Source organism: Macrosteles quadrilineatus, unplaced genomic scaffold (assembly GCF_028750875.1).
Source record: "Macrosteles quadrilineatus isolate MER2022 unplaced genomic scaffold, UCM_ALF_1.0 Scaffold_1__1_contigs__length_201487025, whole genome shotgun sequence".
Classification (NCBI taxonomy): Eukaryota; Metazoa; Arthropoda; class Insecta; order Hemiptera; family Cicadellidae; genus Macrosteles; species Macrosteles quadrilineatus.
Window position 1 is genome coordinate 57803285 of NW_026542594.1, and position 19456 is coordinate 57822740.

At 33.8% G+C, this 19456-nt stretch overlaps 1 protein-coding gene across 1 annotated transcript in view; it reads right to left on the reverse strand.

Annotated features, from left to right (window-relative positions):
• LOC128997283 (facilitated trehalose transporter Tret1-2 homolog) overlaps positions 1 to 19222 on the reverse strand; it is a 48820-nt gene extending 29598 nt beyond the window's left edge. The window contains exon 1 of the mRNA XM_054422908.1: positions 19135 to 19222. The gene's annotated coding sequence lies outside the window, so the exon portion shown is untranslated. The remainder of the gene's footprint in view (positions 1 to 19134) is intronic.
• Positions 19223 to 19456: the final 234 nt, after the last annotated feature.

The following is a 19456-nucleotide window of genomic DNA, read 5'->3' on the forward strand; positions in this document are numbered from 1 at the left end:
TATAACTACAACTTTTTGTTTATCTATCAGCTGATTGGTGTCTGGTAATAGTATATTACGTTACTAGTCCTGAAAATAAGTGTTTGCCGGACGAGTGTGGTCGTTCCCGTGCGAGACAAAGTCGAGTACTGGATTACCATACGAGTCCGGTACACACATTTTGGACGAGTTACGTACGATAATTTACGCCATACTACTAAATTCGTACAGATTCTTATATATTTCCACCAACTAAAGGACTAAAAAATCACCAGTCATAACCAGGTTATGTTTTTGTTTATAACCATTCATTGCCACCTAAATACAGTATAATCAGCTGATTGGTGTCCGGTAAAACTCATTGCAGTACAGTAGTACGCAATGAAACCCCATTTGAATAAGCTGGCGGCAAACAGCTGTTTTCTGGACTAAATCCTTGCGTGGGAAGTTTGTCAAAATAGTGTAGAGTGGCGTAAAGAAGTTTTTAATCCATAATTTTGCAACAGATGATGTAAAAGAATAATGCTCAGTAAACATCATAGGTTCTTTATGTTATTGGTTCATTTTTAGATGCTCTTCACATTTCCATATAAAATTTTACAAAAATGTTATATACCCCCGCCGCAGCAAACCTGCAGACTAAGCGAATTTCCATTTGCCTGATTGGATTTACACTAAAATGTCTCCTTAAAAATATCACATTTATTCCCTATTTAAATAGAATTAGTTTAACAAGTACTTAGGTTTGCTGCAACAGGGAGGGTAAAAAAGTGTTTTTTGTTGTAAAATGTTAATAGTTTGGTAATAAATTAACGTATTTTCCAAATTTGATCATAATATGTTCACAAACAAGCAAACTACAACGGTTGACTTATTCTCCATAAGGATAAAATAGAAATTTTAAATTTACAATTTTTTGGAATTTTCTCTGTAACCATTAGGCAAAATTACATTAGGTTGCAATAACTTTAACCATCATTTTTAAAGCAACTAGTGTACCTGTTGCTAGAAAACGAGCAGTATTGTTAGTATTATTAACAGGAGTTATTTCAAAACTAATAACAGTCATAATTTTTGATGAGTTTAAAATTCTTAACTCATTGGTTTTGTAACTAATGGAAATACTGACGTTGTTCATAAGAGTTCAATATTAGCCCCATAAAGTTGTCCAATAGTGCGTGGAACAAGCAACATATTACCTGGTAATCTTTCACTTCCGGAGACCAGCACCATACTTTGGGAATCGACTAAATATATGTAAAAGAGTGAAAATCAGCCGGGAGGCAAGCTTTAAAATAATTAGGTCACGGACAGTGACGTCATCAAAATGGCCGCTCAGCCAATAATAATAATGTCGCATATCTCGGAAACCGCGTAACCGATTTTGACGCGTGACATCTTATTTGAAAGGTCTAATTATTATCTATGAAAAAGGTCATTACACCTTTAGCGGTTAAACCAACGGTTTCTTTGTATTTTAGAAAATATTAATTTTTTACGCCCCACAAAATGGGTTTTTTGGATTTATCATTTGGAAAAATTAAAATAATCAAAATTTACTTTCCACCGTTGAATCCAGCTTTAAAAGATGAACAATTTAGTATTTTGAATCATCGCTCTATGTATATTGGTTACCGAGATATTGAAAGTAGTAAACACAGAACACTCTGTCCCCCATGTTATCCTTATGGGAAAAATAACATTCTATATCTCAGTTATTTTTTAACGTATCTTAATACGACTTGGTATGTGGTTTCACCTAGTTGAGCTACTTGATAATGACTATAAAATATTTATATTTTACATTTACATGGCAGCAAACCTACATACTCATTTCCCATGTTATTCATATGGTGAATTTATGCAAGATTATTTATGAAGATTGTACTGTACTTTCTCAGCTTATGTCGACAAAACTTGACGTAGCTTAATTATAATTAATTATCTAAGCATTTGAAATTCACTGAGTATGCAGGTCAACTGCAACGGGGGTTTTATAAATATTAGTATTTTTTTGGGGGAAAATTTTTTTTTCCTGGATTGGTCAGACTAAGAGATCTGATGGCAATTTGTCGCAATTGTTGAACAAGAAACGTGATAAAATCCTTATTAACGTGATGTTTTTGTTTCTTTTGAGTTTACATTTTTCTAGTAATTTTCATATAGGGTTTGACGTCTTTTGTGCTTCTTAAAACATAGTTATTGATCGTTTAGATTTTTAAAGTGGTTACCTAAAGAATATAATATTCATAGTATTTTTTTTTTGTAAAAATCTTTTGGGCTTTTCAAAACATAGTTATGGATTGTTTTATTTTTTTTGTGGCTACCCTACCTGAAGAGTAGTATGCATTTCAGGCTTTGGACTGTGGATTCCTCACTTAAACATATTATTACATAGCATTAGACTGTTTATTTAATCTTTGTATTTAACTGAAGAATAGTATGAAATACGGCTTGGCGTCTCTGTTATTTCCCTTTAACAAATTAAAAAAATGTATTATATATTTATTGTATATAATACGCGAAGCCGTTTTTGTTAACACTACTCCAGGGAGGCAATACAAATAAGGGATATTTGTGGGCCAATTTCAACGTTTGAGGTGTCAAAAGATTCGTCTCAATTTCTAAGAAAAAAACCACGCCTTGATATTATACGCTTGGATGAGAATCTCCCCCAGACAAATTCCGAAATAATTCAGACGGATGCAGGAACTATTTCAAGACAAGATTAAGTTGCACTCCATTTGATATAAAATCCACCCTTCAAAATACTAAAAACTTGCATACTCAGGGAATTTAAAATACTTCGATAATTAATTAAAATTACGCTTAACGTCAAGTTTTGACAGCATATGTTGTAATGATGTGTTGAGGAAGGCCAAGGTTGGGTAATGTAATATGGGCTAAAACACCAAAGCACCGAGGAATGGTGCTCAGTGACCCGAGGGAAAAGTACTGAGGGAAAGTGATTAGGGAAAAGTGCCCAGTACTTTCGGCCAGGGGTGGATACTGGGTACTTACCCCCACTCACCAAGCATCTTACGAGTTGCGACCCTATATAAGGAGCATTCTTGGAGGACTTCGACATGTTGGGCCTCCGGGCCCGACCCCGTCGGTAGGCGCCACCGGTGGGGTATGTACTAGAAGCGTGTTGAGTTGAGCCCCGCCACCCCCGCACTAGAGGTGTGCTGATCCCGGTACACCCCAGTACGAGAAGCGTGTTGAGCCCCGGCACCCCAGTACTATAGGTTCTTGCCACCCTAAGTTGAGGCAGCCCAAACTGACCGGGAGGGTCATTACCGGCTGGTCCTGCACGACCCTTTTTTAATCCGATTAGCGACACTTCCGTGAACGCTCTAGTTCAATAATTATCATTAACAAATTTTTAATCTGATGTATAAATTTAGTCATTTACATTAATAACTTTGATTTAACAAACATTTCCGTTTTTGTCCCATCAAAAACGGACAATGTTTACGGTTTGCGAGCTATAAACAAAAAACCAAGTAGTGTTTTTGTATATAGCTCACAAGCCGTAAACATTGTCCGTTTTTGATGGGACGAGGCGTGCTGAGCCCGGTACATCTCGCACTAGAGGCGTCTTGAGCCCGGTGCAGCTGTTTGGCGGCTTGAGCCCCATCTGTTTTATTTCAGATTAAGTCCCCGGTGGCCAAAAAAGCTGCCTCTCGGGACCATGGATCCGTCTGGAGGGGGATGAAGAGGCCCACCTCCACTATTTAAGAAGAGAAAGAGTTGTCTGGGAGAGACGGCAGTCTGCATCTGCCAACGGAACGGGTAACACCGACGGTAGCTGCTGCATTTAGGATAGTAACCCACTCAGCATTTCCCGAGACGGAGCCAGTTGGAGGACTGCAGGAGCCGTGTCGATAGGATCTCTGTGAGTCGCTACGACGGGACAGCGTCAGGAAGGAGAACCAACGTGGGGAACCCAGGACAGCAAAACGGGGCAGAGGGGTCTCGAGCCGATCGACCAAGACGTCAAGGGACCGCCTAATAGATTGACTTGGTCTATGGGGTTTCGAAGTAGAAGTAATTTGTCAATAGTTTTTGTAATCAGCTCTGAGAATAATAAATGTATCATAATTCCAACAAGTGCTCAGTCAATCTGTGTCCTGAAAACTCCCGAAAAGGTCTAAAGCTGTAAAGTAAGGAAAAGCTGAGAAAGTACAGTACAGTGTTCATAAATAATCATGCATAAATTTGCCATATGAATAACATAGGAAATGAGTATGTAGGTTTGCTGCCATGTAAATGTAAAATATAAATATTTTATAGTCATTATCAAGTAGCTCAACTAGGTGAAACCACATACCAAGTTGTATTAAGATACGTTAAAAAATAACTGAGATATAGAATGTTATTTTTCCCATAAGGATAACATGGGGGACAGAGTGTTCTGTGTTTATTACTTTCAATATCTCGGTAACCAATATACATAGAGCGATGATTCAAAATACTAAATTGTTCATCTTTTAAAGCTGGATTCAACGGTGGAAAGTAAATTTTGATTATTTTAATTTTTCCAAATGATAAATCCAAAAAACCCATTTTGTGGGGCGTAAAAAATTAATATTTTCTAAAATACAAAGAAACCGTTGGTTTAACCGCTAAAGGTGTAATAACCTTTTTCATAGATAATAATTAGACCTTTCAAATAAGATGTCATGCGTCAAAATCGGTTACGCGGTTTCCGAGATATGCGACATTATTATTATTGGCTGAGCGGCCATTTTGATGACGTCACTGTCCGTGACCTAATTATTTTAAAGCTTGCCTCCCGGCTGATTTTCACTCTTTTACATGTATTTAGTCGATTCCCAAAGTATGGTGCTGGTCTCCGGAAGTGAAAGATTTTTACACTTGTTCCACGCACTACAATGTCCATGTGAATCTTCGTCATTAATAGTGTGGCCTACATGGTACCATTGTAGTCAGTAAAATATTTCAGTCATTTATAAAAATATATAGTGGTAAACTTGAGGTCAGTGAAGTTAGCGTACCCGCATTAGCGTACACATCCACTTTTGTTCATACCAATCATTAGTTCTCGATAGTTCCCCAATATTTTCGTTAGTTCTCAAAAAATAAAAAAAGGTATAGCTGATAATAAATGAGTATGCTAACTTCAGACTTCCGGTTTCTAGCCCTCCATTTTAAGATGAAAAATGCTTACCTATATCTATATACCAAAAGTTAGTTCTTTGTTAGTTCTCGACAGTTCTCCAAAAATAAAAAGTTATAAGGCATAAAAAGTGGATATGCTAAATTCACAATTAAGGCATTTCCAGGGCACACCGTTTTCTGAAGAAAATGCTTGCATATATATATATATATATATATATATATATATATATATTAATTGTTAGTTCTTCGTTAGTTCTCAAGAAATAAATATGTCTTGTTTATGAAAATATTTTAGGATATGGATCCAATTACAAAAATGGAAATTTGCTTAGTCTGCAGGTTTGCTGCGGTGAGGGTATTTTTGTTTTCTATATTTAAGTTTAAATATAGGTTTCTTAGGTGTAGTCCTATTCTTCTAAAATCACTTTTATGGAAACACAGATTAAATGTCCTGACGTACCAGTTTTATTTATAGCCTTAGACGGTTTTCCTCTGCATTGATCACAAAAGTCCATGTTCAAGGTCGGCAGATTAAGCATTTTGGCACCCCTAGGCCCAATAGCTTTTCCACCCCTTAGTCTGGTTAAAGTTACTTTCTTACTACCTTTGACAAAAACTATCATACCTATATGCTGAAACACTACTCCACAATGCAATTGTATCATTGCAAGATTTTTGAATAATTTACTTGTTTCGGTTCTGGCCTTAACAAAATTCCAACTTTAACCCTTTTAGCAGTTTTATGTATTAAATAAAGAGCTCACGTTTGTGGGACTGAACCAAACCGATTTAATAGCAGAAGATTCCTCGAACAAAGAATGGCCTATGCTGCTGCCTTTAGTGGCTTCAAATTTCAGGCCCAAAAACATGAACTCCGTACAGTCCACCATAAGTTAAACAACCCCCTTTAGATGTGTTAGCTGAAGTCAATTCTTGTTTTTTCAGTTAGGTACTTAAAATCTCGTTTAACCAAATAAAATGATCCAATCATAAAAAACCCCGTCGCAGCAAACCTGGCAACTAAGCGTATTTCCATTTGTCTGAATTGATTTTCAATTAAATATATTTAAATAACATTAGGTTTAACAACTACCTAGGTTTGCTGCTCCGAGGAAACTAATAAAGTGTGTTTTTTAACAAAATATTAATAGCTTAGTACAAAATAAATAAATTTGCCAAGTTTGATCAAAATATATCCATAGACAAGCAAACTTCTACATTTTACAATATTCTCCATAAGAATAACATGGGAATTTTAAACTTACAATTTTTTTAATTTTTTCCGTTACCAATAACCCTACATAAATACTTTTATATACTAAGTTATTTGTTTTTTTAAGCTCTTTAAAAATGTCTAAAGAGAAATTGGGAAATTTTATGTTTTGAGGGTCAAAAGTGAGAAAAACCAATTTTTACCCCATAAAATCCCCCGTAAAGCCCTGTTCCCATGGTCTGATCATGCTGGTTCGCCAACTCATTCAAGTTTATCCTGCTTTACACCTTTAGACCAAATTTCATAAAAATCTGACTTAAATTACTCTAGTTAAACCTACCAAGTGCTGCCACAAAAAGATTGTTTTTTTTTTACTGTATAATCAAAAAACTGTATACTCTATGTAACTGTTCACTGTATAATTATGTGTTCACGGACATATATGTATATATATGTATATATATATATATATATATATATATATATATATATATATATATATATATATACATATATAAAAATTTGAACGAATGGTGTTTTTGGCCTCTGGGGACATCAAAATGAAAAAGTAAATTGGTCCCGGGCCTAGGTCTAACCATGCCACCTACGGTAATAGCTACTTCCCTATAGGGAAATTCGCTAATAGCTCGTTCCCTAGTTTTATTACACCAAATTTAAACACAAATCATCAAATTAACTGTAAAATAATATCAAAAAAATTTCGTCAACACTGGCACCCAGTGCCTCTACCATGAACTAGACATAAAAACATTTTTTTTTTATTTTACGATGTTTATTACAGAAGTCTACTTGTGTTGGTTAGTCTCATGGTGATACAGCGTCTAAGTTATATTCGCAAGACAAAACAAAGCATTAAAAATAATGCTTTGGAGAGTAATGCATTTTTTTAATCTATTGCAAACTCAGATTAATATATTTTTCGTTAATTTTAAAGATGAAGTCATAGTTTATTGAATGATATATTTTAACCTGATATGCTGTTTGTTGTAAGCAAATGAAAAGATTGAATTATAACTTTTGTTTTGTGAGGTGAGGCTGGTAATGTCTCAATGTCTCATGCGCCCCTATTCGCTCCGAGCAGTAGCGCCGAGCCAGCATATTGGCAGTGGCAATATGATGCGTACCGACATCATCGACAACATCCCTACAGCCTTCCCCCATGTTTAATACAAATGTTTAAATGAAGTTGATGCGTAATGTTGAAAAATGGTACCAAAAATTTCTACCTAATAAACTTAAAAATTAAAATGCTTTATTTGACAGATATTTCAAAATCAATTAGGAAAAAATGTTAAGTTATGGCTATTTATTTTTATTTGTAGACATACAAAAATTTACCCTTCGCCGTGCGCCTACTGGGGGTTGCACCCATAGTCCCAGCCTCTCAGGCCCTGTCCATGTTTCCTAGTTCACCTAACATTCTCATTCATCGTTTGGAGGAATCTATGTTGTGTTCTTCACTATACAATTAAATCAAATTAAAAATATTCAAATAAGTACAGTAAAAATACCTTAAGATATAAAGATTATGGTGATCATATATGGAGGGGCCGTACTTTAAAATTACACAAAAAAAGTCCAAATAGCCTAAATCAAAAACTCTAGGAGCTCTCAAAAAAATAACCCAATAATTAAATGTATATAGTTAGATTAGCTGCTCTTGTTATTGAGATTTTATCCTGAACCCATGTATAATATGATTCAGATTCAGAAATACTTTATTCAAGATTTACATTATACAAATATAAATGCAGAATGGCGTCAATAAATACAATTAATTCTATAAAATACAGGGTGTTTTTAAAAGAATGCCGGGATTTTAAATGGTAATTTCTTGGATACTATTCAAACGTTTTATACGTCAAATTAAAGCTAAAATAACAAAGTTTTGTTTCCCGTGTAGCAAGGGATGAAACATTGACCTTGGCATGCGCAAAACAGGTGCGGGGTGTTAGGCTGCTATTGATACTCATACGCCTGACGCCAGTCACCAGTACGACGTTTACAGCGCAATAGAAGGCACAGATTGTAATCTGTAGGACGCAGAGTTTATATACATTGCTAAATTAAACTAAATTTAAATCTACTTGATGATAAAGAAACTTGAAGCTGGTTTAATGAATTTTGTGGCCCCGAAGTGTTTTGAAAAGACATTCACCTGGCCGGCTAAAAACAAGCGATGACATAGTCGAAGAAATCCGACAATTCTGCATCAGAAGCCAGAAAAAACGATTGCCCGACAAAGTCTTCAGTTTAACAAACCTAAATTGGTCACTTTATGATGTTATCTAAAAAAGGTAGAGATTTGTGCCGAAAAAGATTCAGTTAAGACATCAGATAAACTCTCCGATCGCCCTAAGCGTAAGGACTTTGCCAGTTTTACGCTCGTGTAAGATTGATGAAAATCTGAATTTTGGTAAATCATTCCGAATCCGTGTTTTCTCACATCGCAAACGCAAAGATCGGGTATAACTGCAATAAGCATTTTATACTTATTTGCCAACCCCGTACGAAGGACGCGTACTCTGCTAGTTATAAATAATTTCAATTTCATTTCTAATGTCTTAATATTATTAATTTTCATTATATCTTTAGGCAGACAATAAAAAACCTAGTACCTGCAGCAGTGGGTTTTTTATTGTAAAACTCTAAATTATGCCTCTGGATGGCTGGGTACGGTAGTTCCGATGCCGAGTATTCAAGGCTACTAATTGCCTGTATGTTCAATGTCATTTTTTGATCTACCAGAAACTATTAAATTTGCATCATCAGCATAGGAGGCATAATTTACTGTTTAAGTTCGTTAGAACTGATATGTGAAGCATCATTGGCGGATCCAGGGCATGATTTCGCGGGGGAGGGGGCAAGTTGGATTGTAAGGGAAAACTTCAGGGGGGGGAGGTCTAGGGGGTATGGAGTAAAGGGAGGGTACAGGAAAATTTGAACTGAAAACTCATGTTTTTAGGTAATCTAGAGACAAAAACATTATCACTTTTTAGCGAATTTCCCTATAGGGAAGTAGCTATTACCGTAGGTCTCATGGTAAGACCTAAGCCCAGGACCGATTTACTTTTTCATTTTGATGTCCCCAGAGGCCAAAAACACCATTCGTTCAAATTTTTATATATCTATATATATATATATATATGTGTGTGTGTGTGTCCATCCGCACGATAACTTGAGTAATTTTTGTCCGATTTTGATAAAATTTGGTTTGAAGGTGTAAGGCGGGATAAACTTGAATGAGTTCGCGAACCAGCATGATCGGACTATGGGAATGGGGGGTTTTATGGGGTAAAAATAGGCTTTTCCCATTTTTGACCCTAAAAACACAAAATTTCACAATTTCTTTTTAAACCATTTTGTAGAGCTTAAAAAACAAATAATTTAGTATATTGAAGCGTTATTATGCGCCTAATTGTTATGGAGAAAATTCAAAAAAATTTTAATTTGAAAATTCCCATGTTAATTCTTATGGAGAATAAGTCAACTGTTGTAGTTTGCTTGTTTATGAACATATTTTGATCGATTTTGGAAAATACTTTTATTTCTTACTAAACTATTATCATTTTATAAAAAAAAAATCTTTTTTACCCTCCCTGTTGCAGCAAACCTAGGTACTCGTTAAACTAATTCTATTTAAATAGGAAATAAACATGCTATTTTTATGGAGGCATTTTAGTGTAAATCCAATCAGGTTAATGGAAATTCGCTTAGTCTGCAGGTTTGCTGCGGCGGGGGTATTGTAATTTAAAACTATAGTATTTTAACTAGATTTATTTCCCAAAGTCTCAGGAGGGGGGGGGAATTGCCCCTTTAAAATACCAAATTTCATAAAAAATCACGCCACAACACCTGTGGGGTGTAGCCCTGTACATATCCACACACATCACTTCCAAAACCACTTTTTGGGTTCAGGGGGACCCAAAACAAAACAGATATATCCACCAAAAACTCAAAATTAAAAATTTTTACAAAAACTCAACAAAAACAAAGATCATATATTAACATCAAATTTCAATGCAGAATGCGTTGACTTAGAATGTGGTATAGTAGTATCAAAATGTTCCCACCGGTAAATCTGAAAATATAAATGTTTGTTTGAGATTATTTTCCAAAATATTTCACCTGGAGATTTAGTTGATGGGTGCATTTTAGGCACGTAATTATTAACAAGATCTGGGTATATTTGACATTTTTTAGGTAAAAAAGGACTTTATAATTTGTTATTTACTTTGTTTAAACAAATTCTGTAAAGTTTTCACTTTGTAAGCAATAAAACATAATAAGAGTAAAACATTATGCCAAAAGTAATAATAACTAAAGTAGTTACTGTAGGCCTACCCCAGTTGTAGGCCTCTCGATGATCTTAGGACTTAATTGAAGATATTTTTGGTAAGGTAATTCAGTTTACTAAAATGTTTAAATCACAACTTAATAAGAGTGTTTCGTATTTTTCAAAATCGTTTACTATAAAGCTGCAAGTCCAGCTCTGCAATGAGCTGTTTGAAATATAGTAACTGTACTCTAAAGAAACATTTGCGCTGATATCTGATAGATTATTTTGCTTATAAGCTCAATTAAAGGGAAGGTTCAAGGGGGTTGTTTCAGAATGTCACTCTTACCTAATGATAGGAGCAGACATTGCAGTGTGAGTACTACAAGAACTTAGTGACTTTAGGATATGTTGAGACGCAGGAGTTGATAAATGATTTATTGACCTCATATGATGGATAGCTTTGCCATTGGTGTCAAGGTGTTTTATAGTGAATTGTTAACTGACTAAACATTTGCCAGAGTATTTTTGTGTTGTAGGATTGTTATAGGTAAGAAAAAATACATTACTTTAAACAATTTAATATGTGATGCATGAATTTCCAATCAATGCATGTAATACAATGAATTTCCAAAGTTAAATATTAAAAATTTCATAAGTTTGTATTTTTTCTTTTTCCATATACCTATTAAATTAGATTAGCTCAGTTTTTAAAAGTAAGGTCAAATCATACCACCAAATTAACCACACGAAACTGATGTAATTCATATCCATATCCTTTTATGGATGCATTTTTTCATATGAAAAATATTAGGAAACGGATACCGGTAAACAAAAGGCGGTTAGGAGCTTAAATATTTATAACTCTATGTTGTTTACAGAAAAGTCTGAAGCTTATAGCTATTACGGTGTAGCAGACTAACTAAACATGTGTTAAGTCACCTTCTAGCCCAGTCAATATAGGTTTTATGTTGGAAGTAATATGGGAAAGCTGGATTTTTCTATGCTGTAAGACCATGTTGAGATGCAAGATTTACCAACTGGGTGTAGCACTATTATTTTTTTTTTGCATTTATGAAAAAAGCTTATTTGAACTAAGCAGCAACAAAAAACTGTGATGCGCAATGAGAACTGTCAAAGTAAGATTGTATTCAGTTATGTTTATGTTTTTAATTTTATGAATAATTTGTGATATCTTGCGATTTTTTTATAATATATTAATATATCCTCCCCAATGCAAACGCATACCTTAAGTATAACTACAATAAGCATTTTATACTTATAAGCCAAACCCGTATGAAGCACAGGTACTCTGCTAGTAAAAACTATTTTAGTACAGTAACAGTAACAGTTTGTTCAAATAATGGTGCAATATGACAAAAAATGTGATGTTGAAAGCGTAAAGGGACCTCTTGTCGGCGATGGAAAATTTTCAGTACGGCCGATATAAGTAATTATAAGGTCGAAAATAGCGAAATTTGTTGTTTTATCGATTGTTATACCTCATTTAACATAGAACAGGACAGTATCTGTTAAAATATCAAATTGAAGATGTAAAAGGTCAAAATAAATCATTTTGTTAGCTTCTGCACAGTCTGAGAAAAGGTACCTCTTGTCGCTCAATGTTATTTCGCCATAACGACAAGTGGTCCCATTTCTAATATTCACTTTATAGACTTTAGTCCAAAAAATGAATTGTCCTGCATTCTAGTGGAAATTTAGAGAACTACAAAAAAGTTCAGTTTACAGAGAACAAATTTTGCAGTCCCGACAAGAGGTACCTTTTTTTATCTTAAGGAGAAATAGGGCCGACAAGAGGACCCTTTTCTGAAATGTGATTTTCACGACATGCTTCGATAAAACAATTATTTAAATGATAACAACCATACGTTGAGACAAAAGTTTGTATTGCCTCCAAAGAGGACATTATAAGCTTTCTTTTGATACAAAAAATTGTTTCTTGAATAATAAAAAAAAAACTATTTGCGTACCTATTTGAAATTTTCAAAATTGTTTTTCTCAAAATAACCCTTTTTTATAACATAATTTCAAAGTCCTATAACTAAAAAAAAAAATCATAGATGCATAGGACCTGCTCCAAGTGATTCGGAATTTAAATATGTAACAACGAAACACAACAAAGAAAAATCACAAAAATTAATATTTTCCTTAAATAATAATTCAAGAGAGTTGTTGAGAGCAGTGGTAAGGTCAATACAGTTTTTTCAGCAAAGTTCTTGGGAATATATGTAGATAGTCAGCTAACATGGGATTCACATATAGATTATTTAAATACCAGACTTCCTCGTGTAATATTTTTACTAGGCCGTCTGAAAAAATGCATTCCACTAAATTATGTCCGAACAGCATATTTTTCATATTTTCAATCCATTTTCAGGTATGGGCTGATTTTTTGGGGCAATTGTGCTAGGGTAGAGGAAATTCTTATTTGGCAAAAGAAAGCGGTTAGAGTTATCTCTAATAAAGGCTCGAGAGACCACAGCAAACCACTTTTTAAAAATCTTCAAATTCCTACTATTATTAACGTGTATATTTATGACTTAATAGTTTATATCTTGGAAAATCAACATCTTTTAAAATTTAGACACAATACTCATAATCATAATACCAGAAATAAGAACCATACCTCAATAGAATTCCATCGTTTACGTAAAACTCTAAATAGTCACATAGTTTTGTCACTTAAAGTGTATAACTTTCTTGAATCCATAATTAAATTATATACTATAAAGGATTTCAAGAATACATTTTTATTGTTGGCTGACCAATAACCCATTTTATAGTTTGGAAGATTTTTTTAACAATAAGATTCTTCAGTTGTAATTTTTTTTTTTAACAAGTATTGTAGGCCTATATATCTCCTTTTTTAGTTAGCTATAAGTATTTAATTAATTATTAACTGACTGTGCTATAAGTCAAGAATCAAAAATTCCCGACAAGAGGTCCCTATACGCTTTCCTCATCACAAATATAGTTCATCACATGGGCAAAAAGTTTGCCTCGATCTTAAAACTTGTACTGAGGTCAAAAATAGTCACTTTAGGCCCTAGTTATTAAATATCCCTAGTGGAAGACATCAATAGAAATCAATAGAAAAAATCTATTGATATCACTAGATGCTTAGTGATATCAATGTTCATGGATATCATTACAAGTAAATACAAACAAATAGACATCACTGAAAACTTAACCAATACATATCAATAGACATCTATAAACATAAAATATATCAATATAGATCATTTGAGCAAACAAATCGTTCATTGATATCAATATAGAGAATATTTTTTAAATATGTTAGATGTAAATATAAATCAATAGACATCAATACGGATAAATAAAATGCAAAATATCTCTAAAATGTATCACATATGAACATTTTGGATTATACAAAATACCAATGTAACCTTTGTGAAATAAACAGTAATAAAAATGTTATTTTTTGAAAAAAGGAAAAACTCTAGTTCTAGGTCATAGGCGTTAGCTGAGGTACGGTACCTAAAACTCAATAGGTAATTAAAAAATATATAATATTAAAATTGTTGTAAAACAGTTACAACTTGTATTAAAACTTATTTTTTAAACTGCCAAAAACTGATTGCTTAACATTAAAATTGTTGTAAAACAGTTACAACTTGTGTTAAAACTGATTTTCTTAAACTTCAAAAAAGTGGTTGTAAAACAATTTTAAAATTGTTGTAAAACAGTTAGCCTACAGCTCGTATTGAAACTTATTTTTTTCAACTCCAAAAAAACTTATTGTTAAACAATTTTAAAATTGTTTCAATCTTATATCAAAATTGTTGTAATATGAAGTTTAAATCAAAATGTTTTAAAATTGTTATACAACAATTATTGTAATACAGCTTTCGACAACTCAATTTTTTTGCTTATTGGGTTATTGTTAGGGATAAAAATCCCTCACAAATTCATTATTGAATTCCTTATTTCTAGAAATCAAGAAAAATAAATTGTATTGACACTATTCATATCACCCAAGTAGCAAGAAAACAGTTTGAACTGGTAATAAAACAGTTTTGAAACTTGAAACATGTTAAAGCATATAGGTACATGCTTGAAATGACACAAATGCCATTGAAAATCTTTTTCAAGTTAAATTATGAGGCCTAAAACAGCTTCTCGCCAATTCAACATGAAGCGTCTGTTGTGTAATGGTTAAGACACCCGGCTTCCATGCTGGAGTCCCCGGTTCAAATCCCGGGAATCCACTGAACTTTTTGCCAAGAATTTTTTTACTTTTTAATTTTTATTTTATTTTTAGTGCATAGTTGATATTATTTAAGGTTTTGAAACAAATTAAAAATGGTTTTTTAACAAGCTACAAATTATTTTCAAATAAGCTAATGAATCGGATCCTATTTACTTGTATTGATGTGTATTGGCCCAAATACACATACGTATAAATACGTATCAATATACAATTTTTGTATTGATATTGATCTCTTCCACTAGGGATACTATCATGAAAGTTTATGCTCCAAAAGACAAAATTACAGTTTTGGCAGTCATAATAATTATATTATAACAAAATGCCCTAAATAAAAGAATAGGCCTACTTTGCTACATTGTGGTAACTTATATATTTTACTAGCTGGCCCAACAGACGTCGTCCTGTTCTAATGTGGTTTTATGTCAATGCTCGTTCATTTTCAAGATGAGCTCCTTCGCATGGCTCAATCACGTCCTGGTTGAAGTTCGTTCGCTACGCTCACTCACCTTTAGGTGAGAGCTCGTTCGCTGTGCTCACTTGCCTTCAAGTTAGCTCGTTCGCTACACTAACTCGCCTCCAGGTTGAAGTTCGTTCACTACGCTCACTCACCTTTTGGTTGCAAATTAGCTGTTGTCATAAATAAAAAAAAAAAAACAATAGTGCTGCACCCTGTTGGCAAACCTATTAACTTTTTAATGCTATTGAACATCACAGAATCAAATTGTTAAGTTGAACCAGCTGTTAAGATTCTTTAATTCCATTTAAATATGAGTACTCATATAAGGTTAACATGGTAAACTCCAGAGCCACTGGGGCGGAGCCCTTTTGACGGATCTGCACCAAACTTCACACAAACCATCCTTGAATTATGCTTAATAATGCCTGAAAGTTTCATTACAATCTGTCGAGCGGCTTCGGAGTCCATAAAGGACAAACAAACAAACATACATACATTGGATTTTATATACAGGGTGACAAAAAAGTCTGGAAACGGCTTAATATCTTTTTAACTAAATCCGTTAGAAAATTCAAACTTTTCACATCAACTTACATCTATAAAAACTACTTTTTCCATCTTTAATGTAAGCATAGGTTGATATGCACATCATTTTAAAGGTCTGGTCAAGTGGAGTTCATTGCCGGAAACTGCATCTCAAAAGGTTCATTCGTTACAAAATGGCGGCATTTCAAAGTTCTTGTGGAATATACCTTTACAGGCCTTAGCATTGGTAAATACTCGTATTAAACATTATCTTGAGAGCTGAAACTGTATTTTAAAGTCAACTAGCTCAAAGACTAAATTTATTCAATCTTCAAAACAAATTTAACCGGGTTTCAGATTTCCCGGCTAATTTTGACTAAGAGTATTTACCATTACTAAGGCCTGTGCAGGTATATTCCGCAAGAACTTTGAAATGCCGCCATTTTGTAGTGGATGAACCTTTTTTGACACAGTTTCCGGCAATGAACTCCACTTGACCAGACCTTTAAAATGATGTGCATATCAACCTACGCTTACATTAAAGATTATGTACCTACCTACTCCTCATGGGCCGTCCCCTGGTGAAGGTACAAAAATGGCAATGCTTGCAAAAAGTAGTTTTCATACATACAAGTTGATGTGAAAGGTCTGAATTTTCTAACGAATTTAGTTAAAAAGATATCAAGCCGTTTCCAGACTTTTTTGTCACCCTGTATATATACTAGCTGGCCCGACAGACGTCATCCTGTCCTAATGTGGTTTTATGTCAAATGCTTGTTCATTTTCAAGATCCTAGTTGAAGTTTGTTCGCTACGCTCACTCACCTTTAGGTTGGAGCTCGTTCGCTGCGCTCACTTGCCTTCAGGTTAGCTCGTTCGCTACGCTAACTCGCCTCCAGGTTGAAGTTCGTTCGCTACGCTCACTCACCTTCTGGTTGCAAATTAGCTGTTGTCATAAATAAAAAAAAAAAAATAGTATATGCACCCTGTTGGTAAACTTATTAAATTTTTTATGCTATTGAACATCCCAGAATCAAATTGCTTAGGTGAACCAGCTGTTAAGATCCTTTAATTCCATTTAAATATGAGTTCTCATAAGGTTAACATGGGAAACTCCAGAGCCACTGGGGCGGAGCCCTTTTGACGGATCTACACCAAACTTCACACAAACCATCCTTGAATAATGCTTAATAATGCCTGAAAGTTTCATTACAATCTGTCGTGCGGTTTCGAAGTCCTTAAAGGACAAACATACATACATTGGATTTTATATATATAGATTACTTTATCCCCCTACTGGTATATGGAGAAAGTATTGTTTTCGTCAAAATTTTCGAGTTTGAGTTTTGAGTGGATATATCCATTTTGGGTCCCCCTGGACCCAAAAAAGTGGTTTTCAAAGTCATGTCTGTGAGTGTGTGTGTGTGTGTGTGTGTGTGTCTGGATGTACCCTGTAGTCCGTTTTTTATGGAATTTGGTATGTAGGTAGGGGAGAGCGGGCCTGAACCGTACAGCGAGGCTAAACCGTACACCCATTTTTTTGGCCTAGATTTCAAGCTAGGTGCTAGGTGATCCCGACAAGTGCTGCTATTTAGCAGCAGAATGCGCAAGTTTACAGTATCTGCATCGTTTTGCTATGTGTGCTAGTTTCAATATCTCAGTAAAAAAACATGTTTCTACTCACTTGCTTCTAATTTTCGTCCAGTACTAAATAAAAAGTTAGTGAAGTAGCTTTTATCGTTGTCTATAACTGTGAGATCATAATAAACTACATCTCATAAGCCTTCTTTTGGTTATTAGCGATGATTGGTTAAGTGATAGAATTTGACTTGTTTATAAATTCCCACGAGGTACAGATTGGGGCTAAACCGTACAGCTCTGGTACAGGGTGCTGCTCATGTTCAGGGTGGGCCATTCAGCTTGCAGTGCTGCGGAGTCTGCAGAGAACTACATTTGTGGACTTTTCTTCTTTCTTTTGATTTAGAGATGAAATTTTATAACTTTTTTCATAAACTTCATGATTTTCATGAAGGTTGATTTTTGAAATGAAATTTCTTCTAAAATGTTTAAATTGTAATACACTGTTTCTTAACTACAACCTTTATAGTAATAAAAAGTGTGTGTACAGTAATTTGTTGCAGTACTATTATATTACTAACCTAAATAAATGATTTTTGAACTGTACGGAATAGCCCCACCCCCCGGGGCTATTTCGTACAAGGTAACTTTTTTTAATTAAAAATTATTACATGTAAAAAATGCAATAGTTCCAAAATGTTAGTATACAATCAGTAGCCAAATAATTAAATTATATATTGCTTGTGTTTACATTACTTTTACTTCGTAATTTGCGATGTAACTACGAACCTCCCTTATGTGTACGGTATAGCCCCGCTCTCCCCTACTAATCCATGGTATCTCCAGGTGTTTTTTTTTATTTTTTTGAAATTTTGATTTTTAATGTCGATTTTCCTATAAACACCCATAAAACAACGTAAAAATAGGATTATCTAAAAAATGGCCCGAACGATTTTGATAAAAATTTAGTAATGTTGCAGGCCTTTAAATTCTGAACAAAATGGTAGAACTCCCATTTCTGTAAATATTACGGTTCAAAAGTTATTGTAAATTATGTTATTTTCCCATAAAAAAACCTATAAAATAAGAGAAAATCATATTTTGGAAAGAATCCTGTTTAGATTGAAATTAGTATGTGATAATACTTATAATTCCAAACAACATAGTGCAACCCCCATTGCTGTAAAAATTATGGTTCAAAAGTTATTGTAACTTATGTTATTTTCCCAAAAAACCAATTTAAAAAAACAAAAAAATGGATTTTTTGAAAAAAAAAACCGATTCTGATTGAAATCCTTCTGTTATGGTACTTATAATTCTATACAAAATAGTGAATCCCTTCATTCCTGATAAAATTACTGATCAAAAGTTAATGAAACCCTTGAGATTTTACCTATTAAATACCATAGTTACTCTCATCGCTTACCCATGATAAAGGTTGTTGACAAGCTAATGGGAGAAAGTATATGTCAGATTGCTGATACCGTTTATTATTATTGTATTGTTGTGATAAACATGTTTTTATTTAAGTAGATAGAAAATAGCAGGATTGTTTGTAAACAAAATAAGTAGCTTATCATCTCTTTGTAAATAAATACCTAATTGAAACTAAATTATAATGTATTAAATAATAAAACAATGGTTCTTAATCTTAAAATATTTTTTAAAATACCTTTATGTTAGACTTACGGTCTAGATCCAAAGAAACATTTACTAAATCTAGCAATAGGTAAAATTTTGCATAACTAAACTCCATTAAAGCTTAGTAAAGTGATGCAGTACTGGAAAAGAGCGAGTGCCAATAACTGGACCTGTATGCCACCATTACTACTTTACTTATCAGAAATGTTCAAACAAAGATCTTCATATTACATGTGTGCAAATGTGCTCCCATGTTACTCTTTTCTACACTCAACTCAAAATACACATTTCTATAGCTTTGCCATGTAAGTTGGCAACTCCAAGGGCTGGTTTAGGGATTTATTTGGTGGATTTATTTAAGAGACTCACA